Source organism: Schistocerca piceifrons, chromosome 4 (assembly GCF_021461385.2).
Source record: "Schistocerca piceifrons isolate TAMUIC-IGC-003096 chromosome 4, iqSchPice1.1, whole genome shotgun sequence".
Lineage (NCBI taxonomy): Eukaryota > Metazoa > Arthropoda > Insecta > Orthoptera > Acrididae > Schistocerca > Schistocerca piceifrons.
In genome coordinates, this window is record NC_060141.1 from 240,625,606 (window position 1) to 240,645,241 (window position 19,636).

The 19,636-nt window shown below is 44.0% G+C and overlaps 1 protein-coding gene across 1 annotated transcript in view; it reads left to right on the forward strand.

Moving 5' to 3' along the window:
• The first annotated feature begins 231 nt into the window (after positions 1-231).
• LOC124794806 overlaps positions 232-19,636 on the forward strand; it is a 165,081-nt gene continuing 145,676 nt past the window's right edge. The window contains exon 1 of the mRNA XM_047258462.1: positions 232-405. The gene's annotated coding sequence lies outside the window, so the exon portion shown is untranslated. The remainder of the gene's footprint in view (positions 406-19,636) is intronic.

Sequence of the window (19,636 nt, forward strand, 5' to 3'; positions counted from 1 at the left end):
CAGCTGCCGGCGCCGCCACGGGCGCTGGAGTGTTGTGTTGCGCAGTGTTGTATTGTGTGCTGCTCGCTCTGGCTTTGTGTACGTGACCTGGAAGAGTTGGCGCCGCCGGCGGCAGATGGCAGCAGCTACAGCTGATGCTGCGGTCCAGCGGCCGCCGCTGCCGGGCCCCCACCCCACCCCTCCCCATACCACCCCCAAGTAGGTAGGGCGCTGGGGCGGCGCCTCGTGCGCAGTCTGGCGGCTGCGCCGATCAATACGACGCTCTCCACTGTGCCGGCTGCACCCGCCTAGCCCACTGGAGACGGACTCTGAGCAGCGAAGCGGCGAGACGACAGCAGCAGCAGCGGTCGAGCCACACGACACACACAGCAGCTCATAGCTACCTACACATCTCGCCTTACTCAGGTAAGCCCGCGTTACAGCTCCTGCAACACACCGTGCAGCTACCCGCATTACATGTACAGCGCGATCCACTGTACTTTTCGTGGTCGAAGATAAATCGTACCAATATTAGAGCTAATTCAGTCCCATTGCATTTGCATACTGAGCGAGGGAAAATGGCTTTATGTCTCTGTATCCGCTGTAATCTCCCTCTTACCTTACATATTACCTTACATATATATTACCGAGGCATCAGAGCTGCCTCAGACTTCATAGAATACCGGTTTCTGAATAAACTGGGTAGCATTTATCGAGAGCACCGTCGCATTTCTTTGAAACATTCCCGTCCAAGTTCTTGTAGCATCTCTCCTACACTTCCCTATGGGCCACACCGATCTGCTATGGTCCTAGCACCAAAATCCGAATTCTTTCGATTTCTGCTGTACATCTACATGTAGTGTCGCGGGGAGAATGGTCAGTATGATAGGAACGATCATTCGAAACAGAAAAGCCTCGTAAACATGGACTCTAAGATGCTTATCATAAGAGCCATGAGCACTTGTTCTTTAGAAGAGATGTTTTTCACAGTAGCGATGATGAACAAGTGCTCACAACAGCTCTTAAGGTATGCGTTTTAGAGCACATGTTTACTCGACTTTTTCTTGTTTTTGGTCATAGAACAATCTCTCAAAGTGTGGAAGGCAAAGAACTTGGCGATAGAAGAGATTTGTTTCACAGTCTCGAAGACGAATAAATGCTCGTTGTACTTAAGGGATGCATTTTGGAGCCCATGTTGACTCGACATTTTTTCTTGAATGGTCGTTCATGTCGTGTCCCTGAATACTGACGATTCCTCCAGCACGCCCTGAATACATATGCTGCAAAGCACTAAGAAGTTCATGGTCTAGGGTACTTAGCGTGGTACCACATGTTAGGGTTCCTTCCCGTTACAATCGCGAATGGAGAGCAGGAATGCCTTTGTTATAAGTTTAACCTTGTCACGGCTCCTACGGGAGCGATACTCAGGGGACTCAATAACACCTCTATATTCTTCACTTATTGGTTCTTTATACTTTGTAAGTAGACTTTCGTAGGACAACTGGCTTGCACGCCTACTTGGTAAGCACTGTAAATACATGAGAAATGCTCTAAGACTGGACGTACTAGCGTCTTGTATGAGATTTCTTTTCCAGATGCACCACATCGCAGCAAACGAAGGTATTTCTGTAATCTATTATAATACCAACTACAATATAGCGAGAATATTTTAGAGATTGTTAAGTGTGAAAGCTGTGTTACAAAGAATGTAGCTCTCTCTCTCTCCCTCTTTAAATTAAGAAGGAACAGGTGTGGTTCTGGGGGAGGTTAAACTGTAGCCCCTCTGGATATGCCCCTCTGGATATGCCTACGGCAACAGCAACGTCAGCGAACAAATTGTTGGTGCTGCCGACACTTCTGATAAATCGCTGATGTGCAGTACATTCAGAACAAAAGATGTCCTACTGCTTTCCACGGGCCACACCCGCTATTACTTCCGTTCCTGTTGAACATTCGTAGTTCAGTACAACTTACTGGGTCCTATTAGTGAAAAAAAAAATTCAGCCATTCACATATCGCCATTCACGCATCTCGGCACGATCCTATCTTACGTGGTAGTTGGCGATGTGATACAGTGTGGAACGCCTTTCGGAAATCTGGTAAGACGGTATCCAAGTTTTCAACTTCGGTTTTTCATTTCTGGTGCACTGATAAACGATTCGACAATCGCCGAGTGCTTCATCAATATGCAGACGCGTCCACTGCAGCTGGGAACGGAAGAAAAACGCGCTCCACAAACAGAGCAGGCGTCCTTTAACCACCAACGTACACCTGTAACAAAATATGAGATTGTCCCACCGAGGAAGATCTAGCGATTTTTATACCTAGTATCTAAGGAACAGCAGCTGTTGACTATCAGAATCGCAGTTTACTGTATCTCATTAACGGTTTTCTGTTGTACAACCTTCTGCAGGCCATTTCAATTTGAATGGTGAGGCGGCAACATCGAGGAAGTAAATCCATCTAGAAAATACAACACAGCGTCAAATTAGTTTGTAACTGCCAGACTACAGATTCCAATGTACTAACTTTTATCCACAGTCGGTACTGTCAACTACACCTCTTTTTTTATCTTTGGTAGTTATTTCGTAATGTGAAAAACGTCGAGTTGCACTGGCTGCGTAAATCAACTCAAAGGCTGGAGGAAGGAACAACCATACTTAGGAGAGCATTGTGGTGTTCAAACCAATCTTTGGGTTGATAACAGGTGCCATGTCGCCGTTGGTATGAAATTGGTCTGAGGATGGGTATATTACCGAAACTGGTTATCAAACAGTAATCAGTTGCGATTTGTACTAGACTGAACCTTTTACTCTGCAGCGGAATGTGCGCTGTTTTGAAACATTCTGGCTGATTAAAACCGAGTACCTGACAAGGACTCGAAGGCAAGCGCCCAGGTTCGAGTCTTGGTCAGCCTCAAAGTTGTAATCGCTGATATGCACCCTTCTTTAAGTTAAACTTTAGCGTGTTTTCAGGAGCACGTAGAAGGACATCCGGAAGCAAACGTAAGTGAAATTAATTCTTGATGCTGAAGCAAAAATAAAATGCGAACAGTCATTTTTTCACTGGTTTTTCAGCGATGCACATTTCACGTACGGTGCTCCTCTTCCAGAAGAATTAAATTACTGTGTGTGTGTGTGTGTGTGTGTGTGTGTGTGTGTGCGTGTGCCTTTGTATGTTGGTGTGTGTAATTCCAAACGAAGATAGATTTTGGGCACCGAAACTAGCTCAGTGGTTTTTGGGACTGCTGTACCTCTTTTCATCACCTGGCTTTACAAAAGTCGTTTGACAAGCCTGGTAAAAAAGCAAGGAAAATGGTTGTTTCATAAACAATTCACCTTACTTTTTGCCATAGTCTCCTTTGAGGGATGCACGCTTGGTCCAGTGATCAGCCAGTTTTTTCATTCCATTGAAGAAATATGATATGTCAAAAACTGCAAAATACTCATTGACTGCAACTATCAGTTCCTCACTTGATGAAAATTTCTTCTCAGCAAGCCAAAATTCCAAGTTAGGGAACAAAAAGAAGTAATTTGGGGCTAAGTCTGGAGAATAGGATGAATGAGGAACCAATTCGAAGCCCATTTGATGCACTTTTGTCATTATCGCTGATGTGTGGCATGGTGCATTATCCTGGTGAAAGGGCATTTCTTTGCGTGCCAACCTTCGTCTTTCTTTCACTCAGCTCAGGATTCAAACGATCCAGCAATGAAGCATAATAGGGTCCGATTGCGGTTCTGCCTTTTCCCAAGTAATGTACGCGATTTATGCCCTGGGAACCTCAAAAAATAGTGGCCATCACCTTACAAACTGACAAAATGGTCTATGTCTTCTTCGGTACACCTTCACCAGCCTTTGTTCACTGTTTTGACTGCCCTTCTGATTCTGATGTGTAATGATAAATCCAGCTCACAAATTGGAACAAAAAGTCTTGTGGATTGTGATTAAACATCGCCAGACATTGTGCTGAAGTGCTGTACCGGATACGCTTTCGGCCGACTGTGAGCAATCGCGGTATCCACAAAAAAATGGCTCTGAGCAGTATGGGACTTAACATCTGAAGTCATCAGTCCCCTAGAACTTAGAACTTCTTAAACCTAACTAACCTAAGGACATCACACACATCCATGTCCGAGGCAGGATTCGAACCTGCGGCCGTAGCGGTCGCGCGGATCAGACTGAAGCGCCTAGAACCGCTCGGCCACGCCGGCCGGCCGGTATCCATATCGCACACAGCTTCTTTATATCCAATTCACTGTGAACCATATTATGCACTCATCCCTACAGTCTCAGAAATCTCATGAATTTTTGTTCGGCGGTCTTGCATTACCATATCATGGATTTTGTCATTTTTCCTTTGTGGTGACCTCAGTTGGACAGCCGGAAAGCGCTTCGTCTTGGGTGCTTGTCTGACGACATTTAAATTCATTAATCCAGAAGTAAATGCTCTTCAATGAGGGTGCAGAGTCCGCGAGAACTTCATCCAGTTCTGTTTTGATTTGTGTGGCATTCAAACACTTCAAGTGAAAATGTTTAATAACAGCACAAAACTCATTTTTCTCCATTTTCAGTCGCAGTTGACACAATGTCCAATTCAGACGGCTGTCAACAACCAACTGATTACTGTACATTGTTGAAATCGTTTATACGATCGTTGAAACACTCGAGCTTACCAACCATGAAAGCGCAACAAAATGTTCCATTCTTTCATGGAAATTTACCAATCAAGCCACCCTTATACCTCTATAATTATACCTCGTTCGCAACCTGACGGTGTGTGGGGCAGGGTACATAGTGTACGCATTATTCTTTTATAACTACACAGTAATGGGTTATGTAGAAACCAATTTAGACTTTCTATGAGCTATGTTTTAACGGGGACGAGAAGTTGTGACCAGTTGCGTTTCCATTCTGCTTTTTAGTCCACACACGCGACCGCACATACAGTGCGTGGCGAAGGATACTTCGCATCAGTATTGTCTAAAAACCATTCTGTCCCTTACCTGCATAGTGCATTCACTATGCGCCTCTGTAGGCGCACTAAACTCTCATACGTTATTACCCCTACGCAGAATTTAGGATACTTGCAGCTGAGTTGCAGTACACTCTTCCTGGAATACCAGTTCTCTAAATTTGCTCAATAGGGTTTCGCCAGAAAAACGTCGTCATTCTACCACTTAAATTCCTGACCATCTCTGTCGTCCTTTCGCGTGGGATGGGTTCTACAGACCTGTTACGATCCTAGGAGCGTGTCGCAGAACTAGTCGCGTGTCTGCTGTCATGTCTGCTTGACAAGATCGCCAAATGGTGGAGCTGTACCCTCGATTTTATCACAGTAGCGTTATGTATGTGATTTCCTTTACTGATGAGGTACACTTTCTTATGACATTTCCAATAAATCTAAGCCTTCCTTCGCCGTTCCTGCTACCGAGTTAATAATTTCGCCTCATTTCAAATCGCTTGTTGGTATCAACCCTCCATATTTAAAACAAGTGGCATGCTTCAGATCTCCACCATCAATCTTGCAATCGATCGCTATAGTAATCCTTACTTCTTCTTACGTACGTTATCGGATCCCCTTTCAGCTACTGTACTCCAGTTCTTAGTATTAAGTTAGTGCATAAGCTAGTATCGTGTTTGTTTTTAATGTTGGTATTGCGGTTTGGGTTTATTTATCGATATATCGATTGTCAGTTGTAGTTCACAATTACTATTTGAGTTTACAAAAAAAATGGCTCTGACCACTATGGGACTTAACTTCTGAGGTCACCAGTCCCCTAGAACTTAGAACTACTTAAACCTAACTAACCTAAGGACATCACACACATCCATTCCTGAGGCAGGATTCGAACCTGCGACCGTAGCGGTCGCGCGGTTCCGAACTGTAGCGTCTAGAACCGCTCCGCCACTTCGGCCGGCTTGAGTTAACATATTGTCATTTAGGGATGGTGAGAGGAGCTGTAGACGCTAGAAACTGGAGTGGAAAGTCGAGAGTTCGGAATATTTCCGACATATTCCCCTGTTAGAGTTGTGGTGAGACACATGATTCGCACTTAGGAGGACGCCGGTTCAGATCACCGTTCGGTCATTCTGATCTAGATATCTCTCGGTTCGTTAAATTGCTTCCGGCGAATTCCGAGGTCCGTGTTTCCTGCCGAAATTGCGCCGCGCTCCTAATGACCACGCCGTTGAACGAGATCTTGTTGTTGTGTAAATAAATACCTTGCGTCATACATCGTCCAAAGTATATGGAGAGACAGGTTGAAATGGATAGAGCAAGATAAAATAAAGCGCTAGGTAATTTCGGTGATTTAGTGATCGGATGTGACAGATGACTTGCCAAAGCTGCAAGTAAACAACCTTGTTACCGACTTCGTTACCCAGGCACGACTCACAATTCATCCCCCCCCCCCCCCCTTTCCCACCTTCAGAGCTTCAGTTCCGCCTGTCTCGTCTGCTTCCTCATTTAATACTTTTCCAGAACATCTTTCTGGACTAGAACTCACGGAAGACTGGAAATCACGTAGAAACGGCTTAGACGCAGCCTAGGGAATTGCTTCCAAAATCAGTATTTCACTCGGCAATTCCCTATTCTTTGCATGGAGAGACGGTGGAACTGGTGGAAAAGTAGGAAACTTCGTGAGGCTGCTTACAGTTTGGTTGCAGTGCCGCAAGAGAGCAACGAAATGTAGGAAGACGAGAGGAGGATCGACGTTAGGTTCATGAGTTGGCAATTAATTCTAAACGTAATTAAATATAAGGTTCTGAGCACAAATAGGTGGAAAGAAACATTACTTTTCGATTACACTACTAGTGTTAAATCACTCGAAACAGTGACAAACATAATATATCTACAAGTACATTATATAATTAAAAGTATCTGGAAACTCAGTAGTGGACATCAATACAGAGGCGCGTCCACGTTTCGCCTTTATCGGTCTAGAGCTCTGCTGGGGACATTTTCAGTGAGGTGTCTGAATGTCTGTGAAGGAATGACAGTTCGTTCTTCCTCAAGAGCCAAAATCGGAGAACGCAGTGATGTTTGACGCTGTGGTGGTTTGGAGCGAAATCGGCTTTCTGACTCATACCAAACGTGTGCCACTAGGTTGAGCTCGGATCTCTGGGCATACCAGTCCATTCCAAGAACGTTATCATCCACAAACCATTGCCTCACCGACGCTGCTACATGACAGGGTGAATTAATATCGTCTCCGAACTGTCCCTCTACCGTATGCAGTATACTATGCTGTAAAATGTTGTCGTAGCGTTTCGTGTTTTCTTAAGTGCAACTAGCGGACCACACCCTAATCGCGAAAAACACTTCCATACCACAACAGCACCTACTCCGTTGGCTCCACACATAGTACAGGAAACATTCTCCAGGCATCTGTCAAACCAAACCCTTCCATCGGATTGCCACAACAGTATAAATGGCTCAAATGGCTCTGAGCACTATGGGACTTAACATCCGAGGTCATCAGTCCCCTAGAACTTAGAACTTCTTAAACCTAACTAACCTAAGGACATCACACACATCCACGCCCGAGGCAGGATTCAAACTTGCGACCGTAGCGGTCGCACGGTTCCAGACAGAAGCGCCTAGAACCGCTCGGCCACAACGGCCGGCCCATAACAGTATAGCGTGATGCATTAATCACTCCACGCCCAATTAGTATAGAGATCACTGATACAACGTAATGAATTGGCTGGCAGAACCTTCTTCAATTTTCTTGTAGAAATAGCAAACAGCCAGTCTGTTGCAAATTGTAAGGTTTATTAAAACCCCTTTACGATGATTTCAAAGTTTATAAAAACATCTTCTTCAGAAGGAAATACAGACAACTGGATTACATGTTATGAGAGAGATACGTTAAAATATAGCCGAAAGGCGCCAGTGAAATATAAAATTTCACGTCCATAATAATTTTATATTTGGCTGACGCCTTTCGGCTATATTTTAACGTACCTCTGCCTCAACATGTAGTCTCGTTGTCTACATTTCGTTCTGAATAAGACATTTGTATAAACGTTAAAACCATGGTAACGGGATTTTAAGAAACCTTCCAATTTGCAACTGATTGGCTGTTTGCTATTTCTACAAGAAGATTTTATTCTACGGTTGCTGCTCCAGCCATGTACAAATTTTAAAACTTCTTCATTTTGTTTTTCCTTCTTTGTTTTTAAATTCCAGCACATTACCTACGGCATTTTGAAGCATCGAGAAGGAATTGCCTGAATTCGTGCCAGCATGTCAAGGTACTGGGTTCGAGTCCCGGCCTACACACAGTTTTAATCTGTCCGTAAGTTTACAGAAATCCAGTACTCTGCTGCAGTGCGAAAGGTCAACTTGGGAACAACTCCCTAAACAGCTAATGGCTAAGCAATATCTCCGTAATATCCTAATCAGAAAGGTACGTACAAGAGGTTCTGAGATTGAAAAGGGGAACGGTCCTGGAGCTGTCATGGCGCGTTTTGTGCCGTGCATGGGTAGCTCAGTGTGTAACACAATTCCCCACGAAAGACAAGGGTGTGTGGTTTTCTTTGAAGCCCTGTCCACAGTTGCCAAAGGGCCTCTTAAATGACTTGCAAGTAGTCCTACTACGATGGTAGCACGTCACGTTACACATAGCAGTAAAACATGTCGCTCTGCCATAACTCTCCATCAAGATGGTCGCGGCACTTGATGTTCGTCTGAAGCAGCGTGTTATTACACCAGTGACAAAAATTCACAAGAGATTAAAGAAGGTGTATGGGGAGGACGCTGTTGATCGCAGTACAATCAATCATTCGGCAAGCAGGTTATGTTGTTACAGTTGTTAGCACACTGGACTCCCATTCGGGAGGACGACGGTTCAAATTCCTGTTTAGATTTTCTATGATTTGCCTAAATCGCTTAAGGCAAATGTTGGGTAGGTTCCTTTGAAAGGGTACGATCTATTTCCTTCCCCACCTTCCTTAATCCGAGCTTCTGCTCTGTCTCTAATGATGACATTGCCACAAATCTCTCTTGCTTCCTTCAAGCGCCAGGGCAGATCGAGCACTGAACAGACTACTGGCCATGTTCAAGGTGTTCATAATCTGGTTTTGGCTGACAAACACGTAACAGTGAACCAACTGTCAGCCAGACGGCAGTATGCACAGAATACTGAGACAGCTGAAGCTGAAAACGGTTTGCTTCGTGTGGGTTCCGAGATCACAAAGCTTGGGGAACAACACTGAAAAATCCATCATAGATCCACGATCAGGCAGCGTGTCGTTACCACGTCTTCGGTATACTAAAGTAGCCCCTTTGCGGGGCGAGGTTTTAAGATGAGGACTCCCGTCTGAAGGCTGCTAGACAGTGGCTCAGACGTTCTGGTCCTAACTTCTACCGTGCGCGAATACAGGCCTTAGTTCCCCAGTGGCGAGAGGCAGTTGGAAGAGACGGATATGATGTGCAGATAGGGAATTTTGTCTGTCAATAAGGTATCAACATGCTGTAAAGATACCAAAAGTATGGAAAATAAACTTTATGTTTAAGAAAATAAGGAACATAAATTCAAAGATGGCCAGTCTACATTTCATTTTTTTTTTTTTCAGGAAAGACAGAAAACTGAAAGCCACTTTAGCAGAATACCTACGTCTGTGAAATTTTTTTGTCTGCTCTCTTTTATGTCAAGTAAATGACATTTATCAACGAGAACGTGGCAAAAATCAATAGCTAAGGCGTAAAATTCTTAGATTAGTTATTGCTAAAGTTTTTAAAAAATAGTTAACAGTCCATGCCTCATGCACTTTTGTTTTACGAATGACACTATTGGTACTTAATATAGAATAAACATGCACTATAGAAAGAATAAAGAATGGAAGGATTTGAACAAAAGAAAATTCGTGAACGAGCAGATCGAAACATTTATTAACGGAGTCACCAAAAAAAAAAAAAAAAAAAAAGTTGCATTAACATGAATTTTAGCACTGGTTGCTCTTGAATAAAAAGAGAAATACTTAACATGTTTCAAACATTAATTTTTCTTTTGCGTAGATCCTTACGAGGAATTTCTGACATAATCACTTCCATTTTCACAAGAAACAGCCAATTCGAAAGTTAACAAAAACGCATTAATAAACAGTGCTAATACCCACACAGCACGCAGGTAAACAGAACAAGATAGATGCCCTATACGATGTCCGGTCTTATGAATACCTAGTGTTGGAGTTGGACACTTGTGAAACAACACGTGCTAGGACTTGGCCGTTTTTGAAGCAAAGCCACTGTTCTAAACGGCTTTTTCAGGCATTTTTGTCGGTTTTTGACAGTGAGGCTACTATCCGATTCAAAGAGGCAAACACTAGTCGATATCAGAAAATCGAAAAAAAAAATGGATTTGCCTTTGGTACCAGGCTCCACAGGCCGACAGTTGAAGAGGGTCGTAATGTGTAATAGGCAGACATCTATCCAGACTATCACACAGGAATTCCAAACTGCGTCAGGATCCACTGCAAGTACTGTGACAGTTAGGCGGGAGGTGAGAAAACTTGGATTTCATGGTCGAGCGGCTGCTCATAAGCCACACATCACGCCGGTAAATGCCAAACGACGCCTCGTTTAGTGTAAGGAGTGTAAACATTGAACGATTGAACAGTGGAAAAACGTCGTGTGGAATGACGAATCACGGTACACAATGTGGGCAGGGTGTGGGTATGGCAAATGCCCCGTGAACGTCATCTGCCAGCGTGTGTAGTGCCAACAGTAAAATTCGGAGGCGGTGGTGTTACGGTGTGGTCGTGTTTTCATGTAGGAGGCTTGCACCCTTCGTTGTTTTGCGTGGTACTATCACAGCACAGCCCTTCAGTGATGTTTTAAGCACCCTCTTGCTTCCCACTGTTGAAGAGCAGTTCGGGGATGTCGATTGCATCTGTCAACACGATCGAGCATCTTTTCATAATGCTCGACCTGCGGCGGAGTGGTTACACGACATCCCTGTAATGGACTGGCCTGCACAGAGTCCTGACCTGACGCACCTTTGGGATGTTTTGGAATGCCGGCTTCGTGCCAGGCCTCATCGACCGACATAGATACCATCTCCTCAGTGCACCACTCCGTGAAAAATGGGCTGCCATTCTCCAAGAAGCCTTCCAGCACCTTATTGATGCCTGCGAGAGAGGAAGCTGTCATCAAGGCTAAGGGTGAGCTAACACCATATCGAATTCCAGCATTACCGATGGAGGGCGCCACGAACTTTGTAAGTCATTTTCAGCCAGGTTTCCGGATACTTTTGATAACACAATGTATGACACTAGTAAGTACTAGGTTAAGGGCATATTTCATATACAAAACGTACACAATACCAGTATTGTAATATTTAACAATGCAGATTGTTGATGAAGTAATAACATCAGCTTCCGTCAGATCACCGAAGTTAAGCGCTGTTGGGTTGGCTAGCACATGGATGAGTGACGTCCGAGGGTGCCGAGCGCTTTTGGCAAGTGGGGTGCACTCAGCCATTGTGAAACCGACTGAGGGGCTACTTTATTGAGAATCAACGGCTCTAGTCACGAAAGCTGACAGCTGGCGGGAGAGCGACGTGCTGACCACATTGCTCATCCATACTCGCATCTAATGAACCGTTGGGCCCTCCGAGGCCTGTTCGGACAGCGAGATTGTTGATGACCAACAGGTAATCAATGGCACTTGAAAACGACCTAAGGCAGAAATTGCGCAATGATACGAAAATATGCTAAAAATTAACTGTTGCTGGCTCCATGGTGGAACGAATTCGAGTTCTTTCACAACAGTCTATACACTCCGCTAAAGATTCGTGCTGGCAGGTATCGACGCTTCTACGAGTCGAGGCATCACCCTAGTGGAGCCTGTGTAGTGAAGAAGCACTGACGATGGGCATGGGGAGGGGGAGGGGGGAAGAAGCGGGAGACAGTGGAGCGTGGCAGAGGGTGGTGAGGACAGAGGCTGGTTAGTTAGTGCCGGCGATAGGCGAGTGCACAGGGTCTGCCGCTAATGAGTGACTCAGGCACACGAGAGCAAGAGGATGGCGGCGGCGGCGGCGGAAAGCAAAAGAAGTGAAGTGAACGCCACAAGGGGTGGGGGGAGGACCTGTCTGAAACAATGGCGCCGTAAAAAAACTACCCTCCCTTCTTCCCCCCCTCCCCTCTCGCTGCTGTGCTGGACGTCAGCGGAACAACACTGTTAGATGCAAGTGTGATCGCAGGAAACGGAACGTTCATCAAGATAACTCGCTTAAGCCGTTCTCACATGGGACGAGGCAGCTAACGTTGACATGGACAGGACATGCGGCAAAGCACCGTCGGCACACGGGACGAGCTGCTTAAAGTAATCTGCGCTCTCTCCAGCGCCGTTGTCGGCTTTATTTGGCTCGCAGACCACACAGTCTCTTTACGAAAATGGATACGCGTAAAATTGCGATTGTCAAAGAAGAGTGAATAAAATCGCGAAGAAGATTCTTGACTCATCTATGGCTTGAACAGCGGATTCCTGGGAGAGGAACGGCCAGCTGGGGTGGCCGAGCGGTTCTAGGCGCTACAGTCAGGAACCGCGCGACCCCAACGGTCGCAAGTTTGAATCCTGCCTCGGGCATGGATGTGGGTGATGTCGTTAGGTTAGTTAGGTTTAAGTAGTTCTAAGTCCTAGGGGACTGATGACCTCAGAAGTTGAGTCCCATAGTGCTCAGAGCCATTTTGAACCTGGTAGAGGAACACTATATAATGCTGTACAACAATCTTACATACTAGTAGAAGTTATTTGGTAACTCAGTTGAGTTTTCATCCTATCTTCGGTTTTAAATACAACACAGTTAAGGTATAGCGTCTAATGTCAGTTGGCGCGTGCATAATCCATATGTTCTCGATGTTGCATTTATTACTCTCTGAAATAACGTGCTTCATCACATAGGCTTCAAGATCGAGATTCGTTTCGTAATTTCATTTGTATGGAAGAGGAGATTTTTTCGAAGCTTCTCACCGTCATTGAAAAAGATATTTACCGGCAAGAAACCAAACATAAACTAGTCCATTAACTCACAGATAGGTCTATAAGTATTTTAAATGGTTCAAATGGCTCTGAGTACTATGCGACATAACTTCAAAGGTCATCAGTCGCCTAGAACTTAGAACTAATTAAACCTAACTAACCTAAGGACATCCCACACATCCATGCCCGAGGCAGGATTCGAACCTGAGACCGTAGCGGTCGCTCGGCTCCACACTGTAGCGCCTAGAACCGCACGGCCACTCCGGCCGGCTATAAGTATTTTAAAGGAAGTTTCATAACAGAAGAAACTTCAAGTGTGTAACTTGCCTTTTCTTTGACATTAAGTATCAGTCACGCTAAGATTTTCAGCCACTGGGGAAACACCCCAGTCGTTAGCCTTTGCAATAAGAATAGCAGAAAATACTTTATTTACAGTAAATAACACCGACTTTTGAGATAATACTTCTATTAAATGAAAAAGGAAGACCTAGAATCTGTAAATCTGTTAGAAAAGAAAAGATAAAAAAATTATGAAAGGTGGCGGCAGCTAACCTGCGAGCTTTTACTACCCAACTCACAGCTCACGACGGTATCAACTGCGCTACAGCTTCGACATTTCAGTCGTTCCCCCGTATATCGTACACAGTCTATAAAGACGGTATCTACAAATGTGATTATTTCATATTTAATACGCAAATTTTACGAGAGAGACACGTTTTCGGTAGATCATCATTGCACCGTAGCAATGAAACGGTATATTTATCGTAGCGCTCAAGTTACAACATTAAAACAACTGCAGCAAGTACAGACATTTATTTTTCTGACATTTAATTATAACAAATAGTAGCTAAAACGACGCGTTTTCGAAAGGTCCTCAATTTGCTGATGCTTTGAAACAGCTTATATTCATACCGTGTACTCTATGTGAACGGTTCAAATGGCTCTGAGCACTATGGGACTTAACACCTGAGGTCATCAGTCCCCCAGAACTTAGAACTACTTAAACCTAGCTAACCTAAGGACATCACACACATCCATGCCCGAGGCGGGATTCGAACCTGCGACCGTAGCGGTCGCGCGGTTCCAGACTGAAGCGCCTAGAACCTCTCGACCACAACGGCCGGCCTATGTGAAAGAAAACCCACCAAATACGTTATTTACCGCCATCAGTGCGGCACCTTCTATCTTCTGCTTGTAACGTAAAAAGATGTTGCAATTCATTGGCCACGTTTCTCTCCACGACGTAAAAATCTGATATACCGTATTCTGTATTTGACTCTCCGCGTCGTAGTGGAACGTGGAATCCTACGCTGTGACGTCACCATCTCCTCGTCCACGTGCGTTTTCACGTCCCTCGAGAGGACGGCTTTAGCATAGCACCGAAAGGTGAAAGTGAAGTCATGAGCGAGCGTCCGACTTATTGTCTTATCAGATGTGGTGTCAGCATTAAGGCACTAGCAATAGTAGTAGATTTCATTTCTGTAGTTCGCTATACATTGCGTGGCGGAAGGTAATTTGTACACCACTCTCATTTTCTCCCTTTCCAGTTCCTATTTTGAAGAACGGCGTGTGAGAAGAATAACTATTGGTAAGCCTCCGTGTGAGTTCGACCCTCCCTAGCTGTCTCTCCGCGAGGTGTGTGTTCAAGGATGCAATACATAGGCTCTTTCTTCTAGGAGCGTACTTTCTCGGAAATGAATGACAGAAGCAAACTGCATAGGAAGAGTTCTTCACTTGGGTCATATGGAGCTCAACGAATATTCAAACTGTGTTCCAAGCACTTCAGAACTTCAACATTTATTTGCTCTAGAAAATATCTACAGTTAAAATAATTCTGAAAGGACTACACGGCTCCTTTTTACTTCATCCGTACGAGGAGAACACGGCAAGTGTTCCGATAACTTCGCTCAGTTGAAGAGGAGTCAAAATACCCGAACACGTGTCTCGGCTTATCAGTCGATTCTCGAAAAAACGACGGTCAAAGTTTTCGAGGTGCTTTATGTGCCGTTTACGCTGCGATATCGTCAAACTACTCGGTGATCAGCGCCGTTGCTTTTTAATTTTCCACCCCGTGTTCGAAACACGATTATTGTATTTTTTTATTTTTATTGGCTCTGAGCACTATGGGACTTAACATCTTTGGTCATCAGTCCCCTAGAACTTAGAACTACTTAAACCTAACCAACCTAAAGACATCACACACATCCATGCCCGAGGCAGGATTCGAACCTGCGACCGTAGCGGTCGAGCTTTATTTTTATTGTTTTCATTTATCTACCCATGACTGTAGAAGGTTACTACATGAATTTTTCTTATAAAGTTAGGGCATACAAATGTGTTATAGTTATGGAGAAACTACGAATGTATTCCACAATAAGTGTCACACATACGTTATATATTTGTCTGTATGGTATATTGAAGGGTTACAGTATTATTAAATTCTAGTATTACGATATTTCATTCTCATGTCAAATCTTACATTTTGTTCATATGTTTATTCTTCAGGATGATTTGCTGCTTTCCCTTGGATGATATCGATTTTCGAAACATTCGAAACACAAATATACCGAATACCACGAGCACTATGCGGAAGTGATTTGCCACGTGACATTTCTTCGTATGACTGTCACTCGATAAAGAAACGTTGGTGAAGATTTCGCGCGTTGGCAATAATTTTCGATCACTTTTTCGAAAACTGGCGCTTGCAATTTATTATGAATCAAGATATACTACAGGAATTTAATCGAAAACAATTTCAAATAATTTTCTCATTTTTTTTCCTAATTCATTCATCTGACATACAATTTGTAGACGAACGAGGACAGCGTTACAGCAATATACACTTGAAAACGTTAGTGTAGTAATCTTCTACGGACATGGATATATAAATAAAAACAAAATAAAAGTAATAACCGAGTTTCGAACACGGGGTGCAATATTCAGAACCTGCGGCTCTAATCATTATTCCACCACCACCTCGTCTCAATACATAGCGCGGTAAAAGGCACATGCAGTACCTGGAAAATTCCTCTAAGAAACTGATCGTCGTTTCTTCACAAACGGTCGAGTACCTACGAATAACCCGAGATGCGTGTTCCCTTATTTTGACCCCTCTTCCACTGATCGAAGTTTATGGGAAATCGGGATGGCACTTGCCGTGTTCTCCTCGTTAGCGTCTAACTGTAAAATAACATCAAAAAATCTGTATTTTGTGCCCCCAGCACTCCTGACATTCTCACTGTTGAAAAAATTTTGATTGAAAAATCTTCCTCTCTTTATGTTTTTATTTATGCAGAATGGTATTTTGTTGTCGAGGTATTGTGAAAACTAAATCATGTTTCGTGTTCTGACATTTAATCTATTATCGGAAACCTCTAGCTGGAAATTGTCGTCAATCTTCTCTCGCAGTATGTGACAAAAACAAACAAAGCAATGAAATAAAAAGTAAGCACCCAGCAGAGCACAAAACGCACTGCTTACTACAGCGTGAGTAAACGCGATGATAATAGGTTTACTTCCGCTGACAGAAGAAGATCACTCCACCAAGATCATCGTTGAAACTCCCTTCCCGAGAATACATCGCCTTCACGTCGATAGTAAAATACTTTCAAGGATAAGGGCAAAATTGAATTCAGCGTCTTGGATAAAAGGGAATTTTCAAGCTACCATAAAAAATTTCAAACTGAATAGCGAGCTCAGTTAGTTCGTCACACAGCAGACGAAGGAGACATAAGAGACAACCATGCATAATATACGAAAGACGACGATGATGACAAATTTACGTTTACACGCATAAGATGTGAGGCTACTGAACGCCACCCGTCGTGCCGCGAGAATAAGAAAGGAAGAACAAAGATCCACGCTACTTTAATCGAGAGAACACTTTGTTCGAGAAAGAGTGGTAAGTCGCCTGTTTTTCTGAATCGTTCACTATTTTCGATAGAACTGGACTAACGCTGAACGTAAAAGAAACAGAAGAAGTTAACCGATGTGGGGCAATATCTTTCCGTCCTGAGTTCGGGAAAACTTGGCCGCAGGTTAGCTCCAAGCTAAACAAGAAGGGAGAGAAACTGAACCGAAGACTTACAAGTCACTTCGTTCCATAAGTTCCCGTCACCCACCTCCGCTCAGACAATATATATAAAAATAGACCGCGATTGCCCCCAAGTCTGCTGTGCTGATCTCCGAAACCGATATCGGTATCTCGTGACGGGTGGAATAAGGCAATCCGACTATGAATACATGTTGTGTATACGAGGAGCTGACAGAAACACGTAGTTATCATTTACAGATGATTTCAAGCATGGTTGTTAAGAACTGAAACCTATTGTACTAGTACTACTCATGTAGCAACACAATTAATCTCGCGAAATTTGGAGTATTAATGTGACGGCTCTTGGTTTTATATTCGAACAGATAAAAACACAACAAAGATAAAAACATCGTTTACAAAACTTAAGATGAAATTTGGACCGTACATAGAAAGAGCTGCTACAGTACAGCATACGAAGGGGGACCCAAAAGTAACCGGAATCGTAATGCTGCACATCGTGTACTTGTAGTAGTACGTTGCGCCGCCGGAGGGTTGTAGTAGGAACTGTGCTGAGTCATTCTGCCACGAGGCGTCACCCAACAGTGAGAAGTGTGGTTTCCTTGGCAGTTCTTTGAGTGTGCGTACAGTGCAGACGTGACATGAGGAAATGGCTAGTTCTTATGAACAACGTGCGGCAGTGAAGTTTTGTTTCTTGCTCGGTAAGAACGCAGCAGAAACTGTTGCGATGATTCAGCCTACAAAGACAATGCTCTTAGTAAAACGCAAGTGTATGAATGGTTTTCTCGGTTTCAAAAGGGAGAAATGGTGGTTGAAGATCAGCCCCGTTCCGGTAGGCCTTCAACTGCTAGAAGCGAAGACAACTTCGACAAAATCCGTGTTCTCATCGGTGAAGATCGACGCAGGACAATCAACCAACTCGAGAACTTGTCCGGGTTGTCCTGGAGCTCAATTCAGCGCATCTTGACCATCGATTTGGGGATGCGAAGAGTGGCAGCAAAATTCGTGCCGAAGCTTCTTACCGGAGATCAAAGGGATCGTCGCGTTCAAGCCTGTCTCGAAATGAAGGACGCGTTCAAAGATGATCCACATTTTTTCAACAAAATCATTACAGGTGATGAGTCATGGTGCTATGGGTACGATCCAGGAAGTAAACAACAGTCATCACAATGGAAGTCACCTGACTCACTCGGCCAAAAAAAGCTTGACAAGCGAAATCGAATGTGAAAACGATGTTGATCTGTTTGTTTTTTTTTCTTTTTCTGACATCAAAGGTATCGTACACTCTGAATTTGTTGAATTTATCCCTGGAAACCAGACAGTAAACCAACAATTCTATTTGGAGGTTATGAAAGGGCTTCGCTGAAGTTTGTCACGAAAACGTCCGGCTTTGTGGTATTCTGACGTGTGGTTCCTGCATCACGACAATGCACCCGCGCACACGGCTCTCAGCGTTCGCCAGTTTTTCGCCTCAACGAAGACGACTACCTTGACCTACGCTCCCTATTCGTCGGATTTAGCACCCTCGGACTTCTTCCTATTCCCAAGGATGAAAAGAGACTTGAGAGGGAAGCGTTTTGAGGATGCGGAAGACGTAAAACGCAGTGTCATGAAAGTGATAGCAGGTATCAAAGAGGACGAATTTAAAAGGTGCTTCGAACACTGGAATGAACGTTTGGACAAGGGTATTAATATTAATGGAGAGTACTTCGAAGGAGATTAGGGTTGTATTTGAAAACAATAAAGTATGTGCTTTCTAGAAAGAAATTCCGGTTATTTTTGGGTCTCCCCCTTGAAGAAGCTAACTGAAATAAATACGCAATGAAACGAAGAGGAGTAGACTTTTATTGAATGACAATAATTACTGCAACGTGCTCCTATTCTGGTCACAAGGTTAGTGTCGAGTTCTTGTGGTTGGATGTTCCGTTCCTCCACCAACGCGGTTGACAATTGCTGCAAGACGTCTCTCCCCAACGCATCCCACACGTGCTCGATGGGATTTAAGTCGGGGGAACAGGCGGGCAAGTCCATTCGCCGAATATCCTCTCGTTCCAAGTGCTCCACCAACTGTGTCGTTGGATTCTGTCGCGCATTATCATCTATAAAAATGAAGTCAGACCCGACAGCACCCCTGAAAAGACGAACGTGGGTACGGAGTATAACAACGCTGACCAGTGACTTTGCCATGTTGAAAGATTTAGAGGTCAGTAGGCCAATTCAACGTTACGCATCCCCATACCGTAATACCTGGACCGCCAAAATGAGCTCCTTCGACAGTGTCCTCGGCTGCATTACGTGTTCCCACTTCTCACCATATGAAGCTACACACAGAATCACTATTCAGACTGAACCTGCTCTCATCCGAGAAGAGAAAGCGACCCTAGTCCTTGTTGATCCAATCCATATTTTTTTATTTATTTATTGTTCTGTGGGACCAAATTAAGGAGAAGTCTCCATGGTCATGGAACGAGTCAATACATGAAATTATAACACGATAATAGAAACAGATAAAATGAAATATAAGAAACATATTCAGGCGACAAGTCGTAAGTTTAAATAAAGAAAATCAACGATGTAACACTGGAATTTGCTTAATTTTTCAGCTCTTCCAGACAGAATAG